This window comes from Neocloeon triangulifer, unplaced genomic scaffold (genome assembly GCF_031216515.1).
Source record: "Neocloeon triangulifer isolate White Clay Creek 2 clone unplaced genomic scaffold, ASM3121651v1 ptg000002l, whole genome shotgun sequence".
Classification (NCBI taxonomy): Eukaryota; Metazoa; Arthropoda; class Insecta; order Ephemeroptera; family Baetidae; genus Neocloeon; species Neocloeon triangulifer.
The window spans coordinates 7435187-7457300 of record NW_026775545.1 but is presented as its reverse complement, the minus strand read 5'-3'; the positions used below and the strand labels follow the sequence as shown (position 1 = coordinate 7457300).

Sequence of the window (22114 nt, the reverse complement as noted above, 5' to 3'; positions counted from 1 at the left end):
TAATTTTACGAGAGGCTAAACTGCTCATACAAAATTCACGAGACAAAGTGGTTGGTGCTGGGCGCGCCAGGTCGGCGTTCAGTCTTTGGCACTCCCCAGGCAATTCAACCAATTGCTCCCTCCTGATTGGTAAATTGGTGAATCAGAGCGCGCAATGTCACCTTTTCATTGTGGTTTCTGACCAGTTACTTAAAAGCCTAAGGTGAACACATATTTTAATAATAATAATAATAAATTGCATATTTGACCTGTTGTGAGAGAATAAACGAATTGAATTGAATTGAAGTATGAATGAATGATGAATTTGAAGATGGAAACTAAACAAAAAATTAGTTAAAATTGTCAGAATTTTAATTTAAATATGCCCTCCTGTGTTGAAAATGCCCAGTTCTATTTTTAATTTTATGGATTCTGAAAAACATCATTATTTATATGACATTTTGGCAACTTTTATATTTGTGATTGACGTTTTGAGCTTAATTTAATAGCATCAAATGACACAAATAAACAAAACAAATAGAATCCTTAGAAATTTGAAAATACTCAAATCAATTGAAGAAAGTGAAGCTGAAGCATCTCCATATACACACAAAGAGCGATGAAAGGGCGTCGAAAGACTGATTGCGAGCGAGGCTTGAGAGGAGCGAGTGCAAGTGATTGAAATGAGAATCGATCGATCTCTCAAGGCCTGGGGTGTCAAGTCAGTCAGTGAGTCGGGGCAAAAGGCATCAATCGGAAGGAGCATTTGTTTTATTCCACGCGCCGCGCGCAGGACGACACAAAAACAAAGTGCCTTTTTTTAGATCCGAGCGCCCTCCACTCGCGAGCATAATTCATTTATCCTCGGCGGCGGTTTGATGCAAAAATAAAATTCAATTGAACTGAAAAAAATAGAAATGGAGTGGAAAATCAATACTTGATTGATACACACTGGAATCAAAGACCTTTGATCTCCAGTCAGCACCGACGTGATAATTTCGCAGTCAGGACGGCGCGCGCTCATTATTATTCAACCCCCTCACACTGCACCACTTTTCTTTTATTAAAATCGATTCGCTATCAGCGGTAGCAGTCGGGCGGGAAAAGTTGCTCGATGATTGAAATTGTATGCAAATTTTTCTGGAAAAGAGGTGCTTCTTCGCAAGGAACCCTCGACCGTCAGGTGAACGGGGGGAACGGTTTTCTCGTCATGCATTTTTCATCGATTTAATTAGTTGAGTAAAGAGAAGAAGGTGCTTGAAAAACTTTGACGCTTCGGAGAAAATTTAGCACGGGTTTCCAATGTTAATTTAGGCGTTAGCAGCAGATTGAGTGGAAAAACCGCTGAATTGCTATGTTTGTTTTCCCCTTTTAAAACAGTTATCCACGGTCTTAACAAGATAATCATATTTTTAACAGATTGCCCAGATTGGAGATTTGATTTAATGAGAAAGTAATATAAAAATTCAAATATCTTATCTTATATTTGTAAAACTTAATTTTATAAACAAATTAAAAATATTTTTTAACAGATAGATGAAACAACAAGATTATTATTTTATATGCATGCTTAACAAATGAATCATGAGTTGCAACACTATTTTTGGGACAGTCTATATCAATTAGTTCGTGGAAAACCAATGAATAGATCGTTTGTGTTTGTTTTCCAGGTGGCACTTGAATGCTTGATTCACACGGACAAATAAACGACCCACTCGGAGTGGCTAAATTTACAGCGCCTCCCAGTTACAATAACATAATTAGTCGCACCGTCGGCCATCAATTGCGTGAGCGGCTAGGGAGCTTTTTCTTTCTTTGCAGCTGCACATTGAGTGGCAATGCGAGCCGAAAGCGACACGGAATTTCTCTTAGCCTATCTAAAACGCCATCTTCTCTGTTTTCTAACGCGAACCGAGTGGAGCATTAGGGCTCGGCAAACGACCAGACGCGGGGAGAGTGATATCATCTCAAATGGATCGACTCGTCTGCTCCATTAGAATCGGAGGCAAATAATCTGATCCGACGCTGCTCTTTGCATCTGCCCGAGCCTCAGACGTTTTTGCATCGAATTGCTTCGCCGAACGGTTCCTGGCTTTTTGTGCAAGGCCGAGGAAATTTAACGCTTTCAGTCAACATAATATATATTCATCCGATGAACCAAAAGCAGGCTGTCAGTTATCAGAGTCTTGATGTATGTGGAGGATCAAAATAGTATGGATTTCGTGTTATGACAGAATGTTTGACTAAATCAAGCTTCTAAATCTGTGATGGTGTGTTTGTGTATTGTATTGATTCACTAAAATGCACTAAAGTTGTCATATTAATGGCTTCCTAAAATTACTAAAGAATTAATTATTATTATTTATAATCAATTTATTTTTATAGCAAAAAATTGTATATTATTACAAATTAAATACTATTTTAATTTTTAATAAAATTTTCATTTTAATGAATTAATTGGAAGATATTTAATTTATTTATATTAATATATATTTATATTATTATTTAAAAATTACAATTTTACTGATCATGATAGTTGTTACCTGTAGATGATGCACTATCTAATAAAAGTATAAAAAAATGTACCTAATTTTTTTTTAATTAAATAATGTCTACTTCAAAATGCCAATTATCAATTATGCAGTTACCTTCAATATCTTCTGTTTATATTTATCTTAATTAATGACAACACATCAAATAAACAATATTAAAATTTTTAATAAGTGAAGATTACGAAAAAAAAATTTATTTTTTGCATAAAATGCTTTTTTTTCCAAAATGCTTTTTCATACAACATTTGATTGTAGATTTGAAATAAATTTCATATTTTTTCGAGGAATGGTTTTCATTTCCATTTGTGAGATAAGCTTAAAATCAGTCAAGACTATAAGATTTTAATTTCAATAATATAATATGTGTTTAATTTTGCTCCATTATTATAATAGAAGGTGGGAATGAGATATGCGCATTTTGTTTTTTCTCTGCCCCAGATAATCCATAGCTTCTGTATGAATACCTCGACTACACTTAGACTAATCAAAAGCTCCGAAAAGGCAGTTCAAATTCGTCACCGGCGTAGAACATTTGCTCTCCTTTGAGAGCGGAGCACTTTCTCAGGAAACCGCATTCCCTATACATAGCTGACGGTGGATGGGACGCGGGCCGCGGGCGTATTATTCTCAGAGGCGATCATCATCCATCACACAATAGCTGCTCGGGCATAGTCAAGCGCGACGGTGGTGCAATGTGTGTGTGTGTGTGTCTGTGTGAAGCCGTGGAGAGAGGGCGAGGGATGGACGGGGTGGGAGCCGCCGCAGCTGTGCTAATTGCAGCCAGCGTCCTCGCCAGGAAAATACACACCCCGCAACGTGAAGCCTGAGTGTGCAAATTCTGTGGAATATTCGCTCGCCCCCGCGGGCCAGCATTAATACATGTATAGAGAGTGAATATTCGGCGGCTTCATTGCGTGCTTCAGTAGTTTCTCAAGAGCGGCTTGTTTGAGTTCTGAGTAGGAGAATATTTGCACTCCTGGTCCTACAATCACGTTAAGGTAGAAGATTGTTGGATTATGATAGGTAATGCTAGAGATATATTAATGAATTTTGCTTAAAAAATTACTTAATCTTACTTATTATTTTTATATTTTAGACAAATTAAAATATTCTTATTTTATTTAAATTTAATATAATTATGATAAAAAGTTAATAATTATAAGTTTTATCTGTAAAATTTTCATTGGATGGAAGTTGCAGATAATTTTTTTTGTTAAATTTATTAAAAACTTAATTATTACACATGCTTTAAATATAATAAGTATTATGGTAGATACTCCTAAAAAAAACATAGTGAAGAGTGAATTGTTAATTGTTCCAACATTAATGTTACTGTTTCGTTACTTTTGTCTTATGATTGTTGTATGAATTTTATTAAATGAAACGGAATTTATTTAGTACCCTAGCTATTACTGCTAAGATATGGTGGTTTAATTTAAGGCTTCATGTCTTAGGTCATAGGACTAATAAGACTGATGGCAAAAAGAATTGCTATAAAAATTTATAATTTAAATCTCAATTGCAATAATCAATGATGTGAATTTTGATTTCAATAGAAATTTTTATTTATGATATATTAATTTTTTTAATAAATTGTTTCATAATATTTTTCTCTAACTAAATAAGATGTAGCACGTTACGAGTTTTTCCATTTTTCATCTATAACGCTTTATAATTCTATCTATAATTGTATTTTTCTCATTTTTGTCATCATTGTAGTTCATAACTTTTTATTATAATTGAGACGGATTATGCGATTTCAAATTGTTGCGGTGAATGTGCAATAGAACCGAATCAACAAACCACTTTCAGGAACATCAAAATTGTCCTACTGAATTTATCGCGTCTGGTGAGGGGGAACAAAAACACACCCATAGCATTATTATTTGTTCCCATCAGCCATACGTAAAGTTTATTTTTGTTCTCGCGGTCCATTTGCATCGCAAGAGAGCAAAAACACGGGGTGGGAGCGTTTGCGTGTTCTCTGGCAAGTGCGTTGTTTGCGCGCTACTCGCAAATAATGCACCAAAACAAACGCCGCTGCTCTCTTAAACCAATTAATCCAGCGAACGGATCGCGCGGCTGCCGCGTTTCGCAGACCGTGAGCTGATTCGGTGGCAAAGCGGCGCAGACCGGCTAGAATGGATAGACAAACAAACACGAGCAAAATGCCAAAGTGCATAAATTGTCCAAAGTATGTTCATCTCAAAAGCAATTCTCTAACGTGGGTTTCTAGGGCTGCAGACAATAACCTAAGAGCGAGAAGTTTTTATTCCTGCATTGAAAATTGCTATCTTAATCTTTGTCTTATAATAATTGATACTTGCATTTTAGAAAAACGGTTTTAAATTGGCATCATCTGACGACACTTTAGTGTAAAAATAATTGCGCAAGTTTTATTTTATTTAATTTATGATATATATACAAAGTGAAAAAATACCCACTTAAAATTGTTTTTATGAACCTCTCTTCAAGTGCTAACTTTTTTATTTAAAAAATATTGCAGCATATTTAATATTTTTTTCTTTTGATTTTATCATTTGTACTAAAAACAATGAAAAACACTCCAGGAATGGTAGAGAATCGCGATAGGAGACAACAAAGTAGAGTTTTAATTATTAGTGTTAATTGCATACAATCCATGCTCAATAATATTTTACCTATTTTTACTATGTTTGTTTATATCATCAACTCATTTTAAATTAATTGATTTTTATACCAAACTGTATTGCTTTTAATCTGATACCTTTAAGCCATCGATTTATGTCCACATAATTGCAAAAAATAGTGTTTTGCTCCTATTTTTTAATGCAAACTTCAAACATTAAACAAATTTTTTTTCAATGCCTAGAAAACTCTTTGTAATTGATAATAAAAACCTAATTTACAATTTTAAATTTTCAACGGTTAAAATTTATTTAAATTTTGCCTGAAGATTATATTAATATAGGAAAATATCGCATAGATAAAATTGTGTGCTGATTATATTAAAATTATCAGGAAATTGACAAGCCTATTAAATTATTCTTGGAACGAAAGAAGTCAACAAGGGTGTTTTGACAGACAATAAGTTGGCCGGTGGAGACAGAGGGAAAACAAAACGGCGCCACTTGAGACTAAAGAGCGTAAAAGTTGCTCTGGCTCAGAGGCTGTTAAGGTGCATCATTGCCGCTTTATTTCGGCCATTGAGCGCGCTGTGGTGGACGAGTTGATGACTCTCGGTCCGTCAGCAGCTATCATTGGACTGGTGACAAGCGTATAATGGAGCCAACGCCGGCTGGATTTATTGCCAGAGACAAAAAAACAGGGACAAGCACCCACTTCTACAGAGCGAGAGAAAGAAAGCGAGACGCGCCACTTTGGCTGAAAAACAAAACGCGCTGCCTGAATCCAATTTTTCGACGCGCACTTTTCCATCTGTTTCTCTTTGCAGTACCAAAGAGAGCCGGAGAACAAAAGCAAAAGGAAACAAACAGAGGGTCGGGAAATATCGGGGCAAAATAAATGCCGACTACGTGGCTGGATCATTTTAAAGCTCCTCTCTAATGGATTGCGGCGGTCGTGGCCACGAGCAATATTAAAATTTCCCTGATACTCTCTGAAAAGAGCCCCTCTTTCTTTCTCTCCCTTTTTCTCTTTCCAATAAAAGGTTGCTTTGAAATGCTGATTTTTGTCTGCTCCTCGCATTAGGCGAAAACCGCAAGGTATTTCAAGCAGTCCAAATATGTTTGATAATAATAAATATAAATAATAAAACTCTTGCGAAGGAAAAAATTGGATTGTCCTTGTTGAAATTTTTTGTTACTGATTCAAAATAACGAGTTCCTGTAGCGATCTCCAAATTTCTTTTATGACCTGGCTCATACAAACCACTGAAAGATAATTATTTTCTTGTTTCCTCCTATGGTTATAAAATGCCAATATGCATGGTTTTAATCAAAAACTTTCATCGATCAATTTTTTAATATGCCACAGAGATATTGGTATGAAAGAGACACTGAAAGATTTATTTTCAAAGTTAATAAAATAAATGCTATTTTTAATATTTAACAAAAGAATTGCACATATATTTTAGCATATGAGAATAATTCTGGCTCTGATAATTTATAACTGAGAAAATATAAGGAATTTAATTTAATTTATTTATCCGTCTTTGCAGAAGCCGCAAAATTGAAAGTCAATATCAGCTCTGTTTTCCTGATCACAAAAACACGAAATTCTTGTGTATTTGTTTACGTCGTCTGACATTGGCAGAGTTGTTGAGAAAACCCTCGCCATTTCACCTTTTGTCTTTCGCTCGATGTGCGTGTTATTAAAATACCTCTCCCTTTGTCTTTGTTCGTTTTCAATATTATTTTATCCCTCACAAAATGAGAAAGAAAAAAGAAAATGGAACAGGTGTGCGTTCACTCAAGCTCAAGAGTAGTAGGCGGCCGAGATAAAAACTTTTTTATTTGATATCGAAAGCAGACGACAAGTCAAGCAGTCTCTCTTTCCTCTTCTCTTAAGAGAAGTTTCCAGCGAGATCTTTTCTTGCGCCACTCCAAGAACAAGAAGTTTTATACTTTAATTTCCATCCACGGAATACTTAACGAACGATAATAATTGGCATCCTCCAAATCACCTATTGGCTTCCTTTCTCAAGGGGGGGAAATTTTCAGAAGCCTATCAAATAAAGGCTTCCATTTATTGGGAATTTTAGAAACTTCTAGTTTCATATGTGCAAGTTTAATTAATTGAAATCGAAGTTTGTGGTTTGAATTAACAACAGAAATTGATAATGTAGAAAATAGTTAATCATTTTATTTTTTTTTTAATAATTTATTCATATTTTGAATTAAAATAATACACAGGAGGTAAGTTAGAACAGCTTTTAATCAAATAAAAAACATGTGCTCATGGATTCCATTCAATCAGTTTTAATTACTTTGTGTGGGTTGGAAGCAGTTTGATTGTGATATTTTAAAATTTGAACAGGGTTCGAGTTGTAAGAAATTTGTAAAAGGATTCCTGAGGAAGGAGGATTATTAAATTTAACGTGGGCGTGCGTTCTTCCAGGCACAGGCTAATTAGAACAACCGCTCGCTGGCTGCGCAGCTCGTTATTTCGATTCCAGCCGAGAAGCGTCGGTCGGCCGACTTTGCAACTCGCGCGTGCACCAATTTGGGGCGAATGAGATTACGTATAGCTCGCGACGACAAACAGCAGCCGCTTTGCAAACTGCGGCCAAAAGCTAATAACGGGCAGGCGGGATGAAAAATTGAGTCAATTACGCGCCGGAAAATAACGAAAGAAAAGTTTCGGAATCATCGAGCGAAAAAAAAATTAAATGGCTGCACCTTTCTTTCGTGATTAATGCGAAGACTGACACTTTTATGCCCGTCGACGACGCGCGGAAATTCCAGGCCCCGACCAACTTTGGCATCGATCCTGGACTAAAAGTTTGCAGGTGACGGTATGCAACCGGTGTGCTGCATTTGACGCGCCGATTGCCTAAATCACGCACACCAAGGGGCCATTATGGGCTACGTAGGGTGCTGCGTGGCGGTGATTTGTATACTGTGTACCCGTCATCCGTCAAATATCCGATGGGAATTTATTTGACGGCTGTTTTGATCAAAGCTGGTGTAATATAACCGCCACAACCGCAAGACATAAATTGGAAAATTTAATGTGAATTTTTATTTCATCTTTGATCAATATTTTGTTAATGGAGCGTTTTATAGGACTAGATAGATCTGTAGAAATTAGATATTACATAAAATGTTTTTTTTTTCTTTTTGACTCGAAATTTAAATTTAAAACAATTTTATTTAAAAAAAAAAATGATATAATTAATTTTATTGTGGAATTATGAATATGATTACAGCAATACTTAAGTTCTTTTCGTAAATTTCTAGCATATTCTTTCAAAAGTATAATTTTAGGGGAAGAAATGATGGTTTGATGGTGGCGAAAATTTCATTGGAGATGATATTTATGTTATTTTCTTTGTTAAGACTATGAACCGGTAATAATGAGCGCTAAAAATTTATAGTAAATGAGCTTAATGAACAATTAAAAAAAGTTTTTTTTTTAAATCAGCTCTAAAATTTGTAAATTAAACTATTTTCATAAAAAATAATCATTTTGAAAATATATTTAAAAAAAAAAGAAAAAAAGATGGTAACAGCCAAAAACTCTTATTGTTAATTAAAATTTAAAAATAATGCCATAATTATTTTTTAATTTTCACAAAACTGACTATTTTACCTTGTATCGAAATCGCCCATTTTCCATAGAAATAAAAGAAATCTAATATTTTTCTCAAGCCTATAGTTGGAAACTTTTGAGACTATATGCTGTATATCTGTTTAAAAATTATTCATCTCTAATAAATATTATGACAGTCACTTTTTTTTAAATCGGCTTTTCAGATACAGTTCCCATGTGAATGTCTTACTGCTTGGGCAGGAAAAAACTTTCAGGAACTTATGGGCTCTTGCCAAGCAAAGTTGCCGAATCGTTTTGATCCATGCGCCAGAGATAACACTGATTTGTTTTCCCGCCAAACAAGACGAGCAGGCAAAACAAAGACGTTGCCATCGAAGCCGGCGGTGGCGGAAAAAAGTGCCTTTCGCATGCACGTCTCCTTTCCTCTGCGGCAAAACAAGCCATTTTAATACTGCCTGTTATCAATAGGCAAACACAAGAGCGAGCAAAAAATGGGCCCAATAAAGTCGTCTGCCTTTTCTAAGTCGCTTTATTATGTATGCCCAGGCCAAATAACTGGCTCTCTTCCCACGCAAACTTTTTTCCTCCTGCAGCAAAAGAAAAGTACAACTATTTTTATTTATTTTCTTTGTGGCCCGCACGCGTGCTATTGGCTATATATTGCTTCCTATTGAACTCTAGTCCTTCTTTATTGTTCCCTGCGCTGCCTGAGAATTCGCACCACACGCCGCCTCGTGTAGTGCAGGAAAAAACTACACTGCTTTTTTATTCTACTTTGCACGCTGAATTGAGGGCACACGCTGGTGCTAAATAAAATAAAAATGAAATATAAACTTGAGTATAAAAAAACATCTGCAGTGAAATTTAATTATGCAGCTCAATTTTGAGTCTCTGAAACCAAAGGTCTGAGATTTTTTGAACATAATAATTATTATGAAAATATGGAGATTAAATAATATTAATTAATACTATTGTTAATTCGTCCTAATGCATTGATGTAATCACAAGTTTTTAATAAGATGATTATATAATTTTAAATCCATCGAGCATCCAAGGTACTAGAAGTTAATAGATTAATATTAATTTACAAAAAAATGAGAGCATGTAGTGTTCGTTATATACATATTGTTTAATTCTTATATGTTATTAAATTCACCATATTTTAATCAAATTTTTTAAAATTTTAAAAAAAAATAATAAGCTATCTGTAATTTAGCCAAAAAATTCCACTTTATATAAAAATGATAAAAATTATTAAAAAAATAAATAAAAAATTGCAATGTATAAAATATTTGTGTTAAAAAATTTTAAACGCGTTTATATTAATATTTTGTTTTACATATTAGAAATTTTTTTTTTTAATTTTACAAAAATGCAAAAATTCTTTTTATCAATAGCTTTTGATGCCAAAGTTTATTTTACGCCATCCGCCTTTGGTTCGACGCGCCTGCTCGTCATCCAAACTTATTCCCGCTTATTCCCATTTCCATGCGATTGCCAAATGGAGCCGAAAAGCTGGCGATAAAATCGTCCCTGCGTCTCGGACGCGCACCACTTGGGCCGCGAAATCGATTTCCAAGTGGGCCGCAATACCTGCAGTCGTCGTGTCGGTACATTCATTAAGGGGCAGGCGTCCGCAGGGAATTCACCCTTGTTCCGAGAAGCAGGTGAATCGCAATCGTGCTAACTTCGAACTTAATTAAACTCGGAATTAAGCAACTTGCGCGCCGCCCTCCACTTTTCCACGAATTTTCGCCAATTCAGTAAATAAAGTAGTGCGGCAATCGCCAAAAAGGGTTCCCCTGCTCTTCTAAAAAGTAATTTGACTAGAAAACTTGTTTACCTTAAAAGCAACCCCTGCGCGTTTCAGCGGAAAATTTCCAGCCTCTTCTTATAGCGTCGGAAATGCGGATTTTGTTTCCTTCCCGGCGACCGGATAAATATGCCGTTCGACAAACGAAATAAATCGGCGTGTCCGTGCCATTTATCGGCGATAGACCATGAATCTCCCTGCGGCCTGAGGCGTTCAATCTACCTGCCAGGAGTGCACACCATTGGCACTTTATTCCGCCGCATAAATATTGCAGTGGAATGTGGGGCACCGAGATAAGGCGGCGTCGGTCGCGACCGTGCAGTTCTCTCTCCTCTCTTTACGTGCGACTCCATGCAAATGTGCATTTTTATCAGCACACTCGACACGAGCCACTTTTATTGTCTGCAGTTAGTTGGTGAATCAGGTTTTTAAATAAAAGGACTTGGTTGCTGATTGATCATGATTTAAGTTTCTTCCTTTTGTTGCATAAATAAAATATTTGAATTGTGGAACTTTGCTTACTTGAAGCAGATTTTTTTTGAAAAATGAAATGGATAAATCATCATTCTTTACATCGATTTTTAGCTTTCGAAAATATATTATACGGCTATTCTTTGACTTTTTAGTACTCATTAAAAATTTTCTAAAAGCATCAATTTAAAATTAAGTTGCTAGTTGCCCAAGGAAGGGTTGTGTCAGGGTTGTGTTTTCATTGATATTTTTATAGACAAACAATCTGGAATTTGCAGCAACAGAAATAAATTTAATATTTATTGTCTATTAATTATTTTAGTCGGAACAATTCATTATTATATCTTCTTCTCTCCAACAGGCTAGCACACCCTATTAAACCAATATTAGACAATCTATTAAATATAAAAAGAAAATACCAAGGCGACAAATAATTTTTTAAGTTCATAATAACATTATGTGATTATGGTATCTATAATTTAAATAATTTTTTTTCAAATCTATTAAAATTATTTATGAAAAAAATTATGCGGCTGATATATGGTTGAAAATTTACTGCTAAACCTTAAATAAAAAATGAATATTAAAAAAAATTTACTTGAATGATAATAATATAAAATATAATATACTATAAAAATTATAAACATGATTTTTTTTATAAAATTATGGTAGATATTATAATTTTAAATTAACTTTTAACAAAATATTGTAAAAAAAAAATTACAGAGGTCAACTGAAGTTTTGAGTCTGTGGTATTTAAATATTGCAGATCCTCAAAGAAGGCCCATGTACTGTATTTCTTAGGCTTGCAATTCGCGCTTTAATTTTTTACGCTCGTCTAAGTGGACGTAAAAGTTTCGGTGAGAAGGCAGAGAGCGAGAGAGAACGAAACGAACGAACCGGCATGTATAATTTAATTTCGCTAATGAACCCGTCTGTGCCCCTTTTTTGCACCACCGGCGTTGTTGCAGTTTTGTTTTAAATTTCTTTGCTCGCACGAATGTGAGCAGAGCAGGAAGGGAGATACGAGCCCTCTCACAAAAGGCCCATAATTAATTTTATTCTTATCCGCGCAGCAGGAACAGGCGCCTCATCGCCAGACGCTGCGCTGATCCTTTTTGCGTTTGAGGAATTACACGTTCCCTGCCACGATAATTTGCCTATGATGAAGTCTGAGGGTGACGGCTAATCCACTTCTGCCTGATCCACTTTGAGATACACCTCTCTGCGTGTCACGCGCAACAACAACACACGCAAGAGGAAAAAGGCCGAGAGAGAGAGCTTATCCCATCCGAAGCTTTTTAGCGCTCGCTGCAGGCAAATCCGGATCTGGAAATTTGCGGTTGTTTGCAAACTGTAATTAAATCAAACTGACAGGCCTTTTCCAAGTCATCAAAAAGGCTTTAACCAACCATAAAGGCGGCAAATGGTGCTGATTAAATTGGCTTTTTTCTCTCTTTAAAATGGCGCTAATTTTATTAGTGAAATTTTATCAAATATTAATATTCCGCATGCTGTCAAGTTTAATTATTTTCTTTATTATTTGAGAGCCTTAATTAACATGAAATGCCATTCCCATTAGGAGAGTTTAATTCATTTTTTTTATATTATTTTATTTCAAAGGGGACAGAAATAGGCACAAGATGTGGTAATTTGTTTATATAAATCGAGGCACATATAATTTTATAAGATTATATAATATAAACACTTAAAACGCCTTGCCAAAATTGACCGCATTTATATGAAATTAAATTTTGCTACTTGTATTCAAATTAAGCTTAATTTATTTGATATGATAGGCAATTCTAAGTTAGGTTAAATGTCGTTGGTAGAAATGCATAAAATGTAATATTTCAAAACAAATAGGCGTTCTGAATTATTTCAAGATATAAGGAAATATATAAAAAAACTTCTTCCTAAATTGAATTTGCAACACATTTAATTATAGTGAAACTTTTATAATGCAAAGGCTTATTAAAACCACATTACATTCAGCTATTTAGGCTTTCAAAAAATTTCTCCAGAGAAAACACTAAGCTTAAGCCACGGGGAGACACGAGAGAGACGAGTGCGAGCAGCTCCAGTAGATTTAGACTAATTACTCAACTCGCAGAACACGATGGCTGAGTCTGCAGCAGCGGCGGCAGTAATGACCATAAAAGTTTAACACACACAGCCCCTCGGCTGTCGTCGTGCACAATATTCCGAGCCTAATTTATTTATGAATAAAAAAGTCCTCTTTCTCTCGCCGGCATAGGCGGAAAGTTGTGCCGGAATTTGTTTTCGCGGCGATGGCAGCAGTTAAACAAAGTTCTGGGCGAAAAAAACCTACCCACGTCCGCTCTGGGCACTGGATGGATTTAGTCCTAATTTAAAGCATAAGTTCATTGGGTGGATTTTTTTGTCAAAACAAAAACTTCCCCTTGTGCTATTTAATCTGCCCCGCAGAGCAGTCTGGCCGACGAGCATTAATCTCTCTTTAATTCAGAAACCGAAGGAAAAATATTGTAAATTTTTTTACGCATGTCCATTATTTTCCTTTTTACGATCGAGCATTCAGCGCGTTTTTATTTGAACAAAATGTATCCGAATGTGGAGGCAGCGCGTGAAATATGGATGTTTGCATTGGAATATTAAAATGTCACCCTTTCGCTGCGTCTGCTCGACTTCTTGACACTGCCTCGGATTGCGTGTCGGAATTTCTAAGCAACCAACTGTCTCAAGAAAGAACAAAACACGACAACTGGTGAATATTTCATGGATGCCTAGATTTGAATCACCGAAATTGAGGAATACGCCACGCCAAAAAAATTTGCACCAAAAATAAAACAAACAGATCAGTTTGCGATTTTCCGGATTTCTCCACGCTGATATTTCGACTCCCATTTTATGCAATTCCTTATTTACTTCTTTAAATTTACTCTCAAAAGTGGATAAATAGGGGGTGCCGCACAATGTCCTAAAGATAATTTCAGATTTTAATTAGTGGAGCGTTTTAAAAGTAAAGGTTATTCGACAATTTTTTTTTCCTTTTAATTTCATTTTCCATCGAACTAATTATTTAGAATATAACTATCATAATATTTTTTTTTTTTTTTGGCAACTGTTTTTCATACTTGCCGTATTCTGGGTCTATAGTTATAAACAAACGCTCCTGGATGGCTCACCTGAAACAGTAAAATTGTAATTTTAAGTACATAGAATTTTATGATGTAGCATAATATTGGGATTATATACAACTAGGATGAAAAATTTTGTTAGCAAAATTCATAAAATTCATTATTATTTACAACTTTTCATAGAAATTAATATGAATTTTTGTCAGTTTATTTGTTTTTTAAATTAAATTATTTTCCACAGTTTTTACAATGACATTTTACTCATTTTGGTATTTATAATCAAAATGGATTATTTTGATGAACTTCAACAACACTTTCTCTAATTGTGTGCAATGCATACTGTGAGTCTGCTATTTATATGCAAAAATATAAACACAACAACACAGCCGCAAAATATTGATTTGATCGCGGGCCTCTTTTCCATAAAAATTTATTCCCACCACGACGATCGCTGGCTCTGCATGTATATGTTTGCATGCCAACGATAATGTATTTTCCGCTTGTGATGGAAAGGACCCAAACTGCACTTAACTCCTCAATATTTTTAGATGCGTCCGCCCACCGCTCTTTTGGGCCATTTTTCCAAGTGTGGGTGCCGCGTGTGTGTGTTTTCATAGGCGGAGGAAATGACGAGATCGGCGGCAGGGAGAGAAATTCGCCACACGTGCATATCCAAATAAAAATATCGGAGTGGTAGATTGAGCATGGCATTTTTCTTCTTCGGCGTCGTTTGCATTATTCACGACTTACGGCTGATGGTGCCGGGGTGCAGGAAAAAGCAGCGGGAACAACGCTCGAGGGCAATAATGCCAGAGCCAACTGCTGATGGAGAGGCAAATAAAGGAGGAAGGAGTGTGTGTGCGAGTGGTGGCGCCGCAAAAAAAGCAGACGCCGCGTGAAATGAAATTTAATTCGCGTTTTTCCACGCGGGAGCGTTTACTTTTATCACTTTGTGCGAGCACAATTGCAAAACTTGGCGATTTATTTTGTTGCTTCCGGAGGCGCCGAAAGAGACACCCAAGGAGCAAAAGTAGACATTAGGAAAATAGCCGCTTGAACACTTGTGGCCTGATACATACTGAAATTGATTAAAAATGTTACTTGCTCTGTTTTTTTTTTTTTAATTTCAAATTCAAGGAGGTAGAGAAAACCTCCAACAGTAGCGAAGTACAATATTAAATTGTTCAAATATAAATAGGCCATAAACTTTAACTCTATTGAAAATAAGTTTGAAAATCATTACTTAGCCTTTGTTTTGTCATATTATGTTAGTGAACAGAGTAATTGTATATTAATTCAATATAACAATAAATATTTATTTTTATTATGGATATGTTTAAAAAAAAAAATTTTCATATTATTTATCGTTTTAATTAATTTTATTGTTGTGAATCATTTAGAACAATTTAGAACTGATAATTGTACATTGCATATTGCTATACTTTTAGTTCTATTTTTTTGTATACATATAAAATTACGTACATGATAACTGAAGAAATTTTAAAAACAAAACATGTACCTGACTGATTTTCACCCATCGGATACTATTTAATCATGAAAAAATTAGCATATATATATAATACAAAAAAATATTAATTTTCTATGAGAAACAATGAATTGTTGTTAAAAAACGACTCCAATGCTAACCTCCGAGATCAAAAAGACCCAATCCACAGCAAGTAGGCCTAGGTTGATGTAGAATAAAAAATAAAATAATAATAATAAATACCCTTTCCCCCTCAAAAAATAAGAGCGCTCTTGCCTTCTGAACTTCTGAATGCTCACTAAAGGCAAAACAGATAAGACACTCTTAGCCAGACTATAAAAAATTGTTTTGTTTTGTTTTTTTTTTTTTGGTCATAACCATCTTAGGTACACCAAATTATTAAAATATTTGGGAGTAAAATATTGTTAGCCTTCATTTTCACTTATTTTGTATCTATTCTTACCGAATTTTCTGATTATATTATTACATCAAAAAAGCTGAAAATTTTTGTAAATGAATAACATTGTTAAATGTACAAATAAAATGTATGTCTTTGACCTCAAATGGATTTTCCAATAAATCAAAATCCAATTTGCTTGAGGATGAATTGTAAGCGATTCCTTTATATTTATTTCACTCTCAGCTTGAGCAGCTTTGAATCAAAAGTTTTTGAGCGACGACATCACAAAACCGCGCGGCATTGACCGGAAAATTGAGGATAGTTATTTGGCTCTTTGACGGGGCTCGAAATAAACCCGTCGAAACCAGCCCATCAAAGAGCGCGCTTCTAAGAACGAAAGAAAAAAAAATCGCTGCACGGCGAATTGATGAGCTCCTCCAAAGCGAATCGAAGCTCAAAGCGACACAATCCAGCCTCACTGCGATGTCGTTTACACACAAAAAATGAGTGCACACAGAGCTCTTCTCATTCTTTATTGACAAATCCGCCTGTTCAAGTGTCGCCCACGGATTCGAAAGCTCCCTCATTCAACTTTTGGTGAAATAAATATTTAAGGAGGAATCTTTGTGTCAATTTCTGATTGACACAAGTGGCAATTGATATATAATTCCAACCGTCAAAAATATTTTTACTAACCATCTATGATTGCTGATTTGTGGATTAGATTTTGTTTGGAAAAACACTTGAGTCATGACGGTTACTGCAAATATATTATATTATTTCTATTTCATGAGCTTGAGGAGGTACTTCAAAATATCCAAATACAGAATGCTAATTTTGTGTCCGTGTTAAACTTTTATAATTAATTGGCGGTCAAGTTCTGTTTTCAGTGTTAAATATTTTTGATCCTACCGTCTAAAATTACTAAACGTTCGCGGAAAACAAAAGGAAAACAGTCCCATTTCATCAAGCAAATGAGCTTGTAAACTCGATCCTCTGTTTTGTTACAATTTCCAAGAACAATTTCACGATGTGCAACAATGTTGCCCACGCAGCGTCGGATGTCAGAACAGCGTGTTTGTCATTCACTTGTGCGTTGCAAAGGCTGTTTTGTTCCATGGGCTGGCCAGCAAGTTTGTTGTGCGAACAAACTGTTATTCTTGACTAAGCCTTGCAACCCCGGCCTGGAAATAAAGTTCATTGCCAAATCCTTTAACTGTTGAATATAATCCAGGCAAAGTTTGAGACAAGAAGGAGGGGGTGGCTGCCGCAAAAGTCTTGGAATTTGTGTGAGCCTTGCCATTATTCCGCAGTTTGCCAGAAGAACTCTGGCTGGCATTAAATTGGAGGAAATTTAGCTAAATTTAGTTGCGCCTACGACCCGGCATTAGCACTGCAAGTTTTGTAATTTATTTATAACTCCAAAGACGCTACGATGGGAGCTGATAAGTTCGTGTTGCAAATTTAATTTCAACAAACTCTCAAAGCTTTCTGACTATGAGAAGAATTTTATTAACAGCCTATTTAAGTATTATTTTTTATAATTTTAACTAATTTGATGTTAAACTTACGTTTTAATTCTTGCATTATGAATTTTGAAACTAGATAAAAATATTTTTGTTTAATAATGTTTATCTGGCTTAAATGGTAATAAAATTTATTTCTATTTATTTTTATATTTTTTTCAATTATTGGACAATCCAAACGACACCTCTTTTTAAATTTGTAGAAAAATTAATTTTGAAAATATTTAATTTAAATAATTTGATCAACAGATATAACATTGAATTATAATTTATAAAATAAAGTTAACATATATTTGGATAGGGATGATGAGAAAGAAAATTGCGTTAAAATTAATAAAATTCTGAGCGAGTTACAAAGATACGAGTATATGCTTGTTAAAAACTTTATCATTTGCCAAACTTAATTTTTGACTAAAATTATCATCAATACTAAATTTCCTGCATTCAACCCACTGATCAATTAGGCCCGAATAAAGGCCTGGTATTAGTTGATAAAGCAATATCATGGTGGTTTCCATTCGCATATTTGACGGCCCTTCACCTTTCAAAGTGACCATTGAGCCGATTTTTAACCCCTATTGTATCACATCGCCCGGGTTTTTGGTCCGTGATTGATAGGCTGGTGAAACTGGACGCCCATTGTGCCCGCCTGTCGCACAGAGAGAGAACTGCGCAAATTTCAATGCACGTTCCTCATGCTTGAGAGCATTAATAGGCGGCGAATTTCAGCTGCGAATGTACGTGTCAGCTATTTGAGTTTCGTCATTAGGTAATGGCCGGGCTCGAGAGTTATTAGCGCGCGCCGGCGGGAGGATTAGTCGCTCGTTACAATATTGCAAGCGAGCTTTATGGAATTATGAGTCTGCTGGTATAGCATGCGCATAATATTGTTTGTGTTGTTTGTGCCTGCATCCTACTACACAACGGCAGTTTGTTCTACACAGAGCAAATGAGCCGGGCGTCGTAAACTATTACGACTTTCTTTGCCCCGGGATTCTCCGTTTAATTCTATTAAGCTGTCGTTTGCGTTTATCATGCAGCTAACGGCCTTCCCAACGGTTGAGTTGGTTTTGTTCGGAAAAAAAAATAGATAAGGACCGTGACGGACAATTTGACATTTCTGTGTGGAAGAAAAAGGGTTTACAAAAGTTTTAGATCCAGCCAAAAAATCAAAATTTCCTTTAAATGAGAAATTAAAATTTAAAAGTTTAAATCAACCTGATCATCATAAAAAAAGATTTGAACGAAATAAATAAGGCACCGTTTTGATTATTCTTAAAATATCCGACTCCTTGAGTAAAAACTTTAAACAGAAACAAACGTAAAAATATAATTGATATTTAATAAAATTTACTCTCTCAATTTAAATTGATTAATTCTAAAAAATTAAAAATGAGGCAATGTCAGATCAGATACCAATGAATCGTTTTTTTTTTTAAATTTAAAGAAGAACGGTATGTTTCATTCAAATATTGAATTTTATGACTTCGTTAGGCAACTTGCTTGACATAAGTGTTCACCGGGCTTGCATAGTTTTAAATAGGTCTGTAAATTTTTAATTTTTTTTTTTAAAAGTACCACGACTTTTCAATGCTTCTAAAATCTAACTTATTCACTTGAAGATTAGCTCTTTAAAAATGCAATTTTTTCCCAGCTTAAGTACTTCAAGGCAGCAGAATAACGACCTTATTTGAAGCATTGCTGGTAGTTACGCCAGAAAACTTTGCAATGGCCTTCTCCGATGAATTATTGGACAGAGCTCGCCGCGAAGAAGAGCTAATGTAATGAACGGAAAAAAAGTTGAACAACTCGAACGGAAAGCGAGAGCGAAGTTTCCATCTGTGCTCAATCACAGAAATGGATTCTCCGTCGGCGGCACTGAGCGAGTAGAAAATCTGTCTCGAGGGACTTTTCTCTCTTTCATTGAATCTCAAGAAGCAAGGTCTCTGGTTCGACCTCTTGTGCCAACCAGCAGGTATCTCGTCGCCGCAGGCAGATTATTAATTGAACACTTGAGTGGACCATTATATGCGATTCCTCTCGTTGGATACGGAGACCCAACGGGGATGAGCACTTTATAATGATACCCCACGGCTAGAGAGGCTTTTTATTTGGGCAACTCGGAAGAAGAAGAAACTCAACCGACCGCCGCGCTTGAAAAGTTTTGGGCGAATTGCAGACGGCTAGGAAAAAAGAAGAAAAGGGAAAAAGAGGATTTTTACAGACTTTTCGCGTTAGTGGATTTGTTGTTGCGATGAAAGGAATTCAAAATGCTTTTGAATGTCAGTTCAAATTTTATAAAAGAATATTTCGGCATTACACATGAATAATTGAATACCCGTTTCGAATACTTAATTGTATTTATTACTGCATTAGATGAATGGTACCATATCATAAAATATCAATTTTGTACACTGGTGGAGATCTTTCCATGCTTTATTTAAATATATATTTTACATATAAATATCTGGATTCACCTTGGAATTTAAAAATAATATTTACCTCAGCCAAACTTTTTTATTTTTATATCATATAAATGAATACCCATAAATTTACAATTCAATAAAGTCATTAAAATGATAGAAATTAAAAATAAATAAACATAAAGCCAAAATCATTTATAATAATAAACCAAACAAAAAAATATATTTTTATATTAGTTTCAAGTTAATAAAAATTTAATAATATTGTTAAAAATTTGACAAAAATCAACCAACAGTATTTAAATTGTATCATGGTGCGGTTAATTCAGAGAAAAATTTCGAGCTTTGCCAACGAATTTGCGTGCCAATTATGAATGTCCTAAAACATAAACACGTACGCTGGGAGAGAGGGGACGCTCGTAAATTTCGCTTTTGTGGCAGCGGACTCGGCCGCAGCAATAATCTCGCAATAAACCCGCCAAAAGTGGATTTGATTTATTCGATTCGCGTGCCCAGATGTGGCCTCGCCACAACCAAACATACGAATAAGCGTCGGCTTATCACCTGGCCTTTATACCTGTGCGTGCGTTTTGACCTGCGAGCCAGCGAATGAACACGGTTCTGTTCGCGACCTGTAATTTAGATTGAGACCCTCTAATTTACGGGCCGCAAACCGGAAATCGTATGTTGCAACGTGGACATGGACACTTGTGGGATTTGTTTCAAATCAGATGTAATATGTTATTTAACACAAAGTTAAAAGATTACATTTTTACAAGAAAAATTTGGCCATTAACTAATAAAATGGTGCATAATAATTATTATATAAGAACAGTAAAGTTATATTGACGTTTATGAATTATAATTATTTCTGTAGAGTACAAGTATCTCAAGAAAAATTTTATGCTATAATCCCTATTATCAAACCTCATAACTTCCAAATTTAATATATTAATAATTATTATTACTAATATAATTTCGTTGCAAAACCCTGGAAATAGAATATTGTTTTAAAATAATTAGATGTATATGCTAAAAAATAAATTATAAAATATTAAATTAAAAAAATAATCATTTTTCTTTAACTTAAAAAATAAAACATTACATGAAATTATATTTATGTTTTTTTTTTTTTTTTTTTTTAATTTTTCTATAAATTTGCAAACTGCGGCATAAATCTATATATTATCCTCTTGCAAAATTAAATATTTCTCAGCATCGAATTTCAAGCAAAGCCGTGTGTATAAACGCAGGCTCAAATTGTGCGGTGACTCGGTAGTGCCGGGGTCGTGTGCGATAAGGTGTTTGCTCGTTGGTGGCGGCTGTGCTCAACGTCACGTGTCAAACGCGCCGGTGGCTGCCGCTGCTGAATTGTTTGGGCCGGATTTGTGTTCGCATTTTCCACCAATTTTGGCGGCTATTGATTCGCCGCCCTCGCACCAGCAGCTATTTCCTCGCTGATAGGATTGCGAAGGAGAGAGCGTCGTCGGCCCGAGATTGATTCCCGGCGGGCTGCGAACCGAGGAGTGGTATCTTCCTCGACTACTTTCTCATTCCGGTCGCTTTCCAATCGGTTGTGTTTAAGCAACGAATAAAGGAGCAAAAAAAGTAAAATGTCACACACGTGTTGGGTTGACTGATTGTGAGAGAGGGAGACACGTCTGCCGTTTGTTTGCCTTTTGCAAGAGAAAAGGTGCTTTGTCTTTTCAGTTTTTTTTTTCAGCAGCGTAAAAGGGAGGCTCTTCTCTCGCTCACCCGCGACCGACCTACCCTCGATCTCACACACGCCTGAAAAAGCTAATTTTGCAGACGAGTGGCACCGCAGAAAGAACAGACGGCGGAAAAGAAGAATCTCGCTTTCGATTTGCGCCACAGGGGGATGAATTTCCTTTGCTCTCTGGTTTTGATTGCCGCAAAGAGTAAAACAAACTCTGGCCAAATTGGTTTCAAAAGTTTTGCATGCGAACGAAGCCGCAGCCGTGCGTCTCTTGGCTTTGCCTCAAAGTACCACAAAAGCGATTTCGGTGCATCAAAACAAATCCTCCCCTTATTTTGAAAAACGCTTTGAAATCTTCTGGTTTCAATTTGAAATGGCAAGAAACAGGCAGATAAATCCATGTTCTTGAAATTAT

At 35.5% G+C, this 22114-nt stretch overlaps 1 protein-coding gene across 3 annotated transcripts in view; it reads right to left on the bottom strand.

The window, feature by feature from the left end:
- The window catches only part of LOC132204520 (lachesin-like), an 85490-nt gene that overhangs the window by 45555 nt on the left and 17821 nt on the right, over positions 1–22114 (bottom strand). The window contains exon 1 of one of the 3 annotated variants that reach the window (XM_059633087.1): positions 10588–10681. The exons of the other annotated variants lie outside the window; for them this stretch is intronic. The gene's annotated coding sequence lies outside the window, so the exon portion shown is untranslated. Of the gene's footprint in view, positions 1–10587; positions 10682–22114 lie in introns of those variants that run through there. 3 annotated transcript variants of the gene reach the window in all.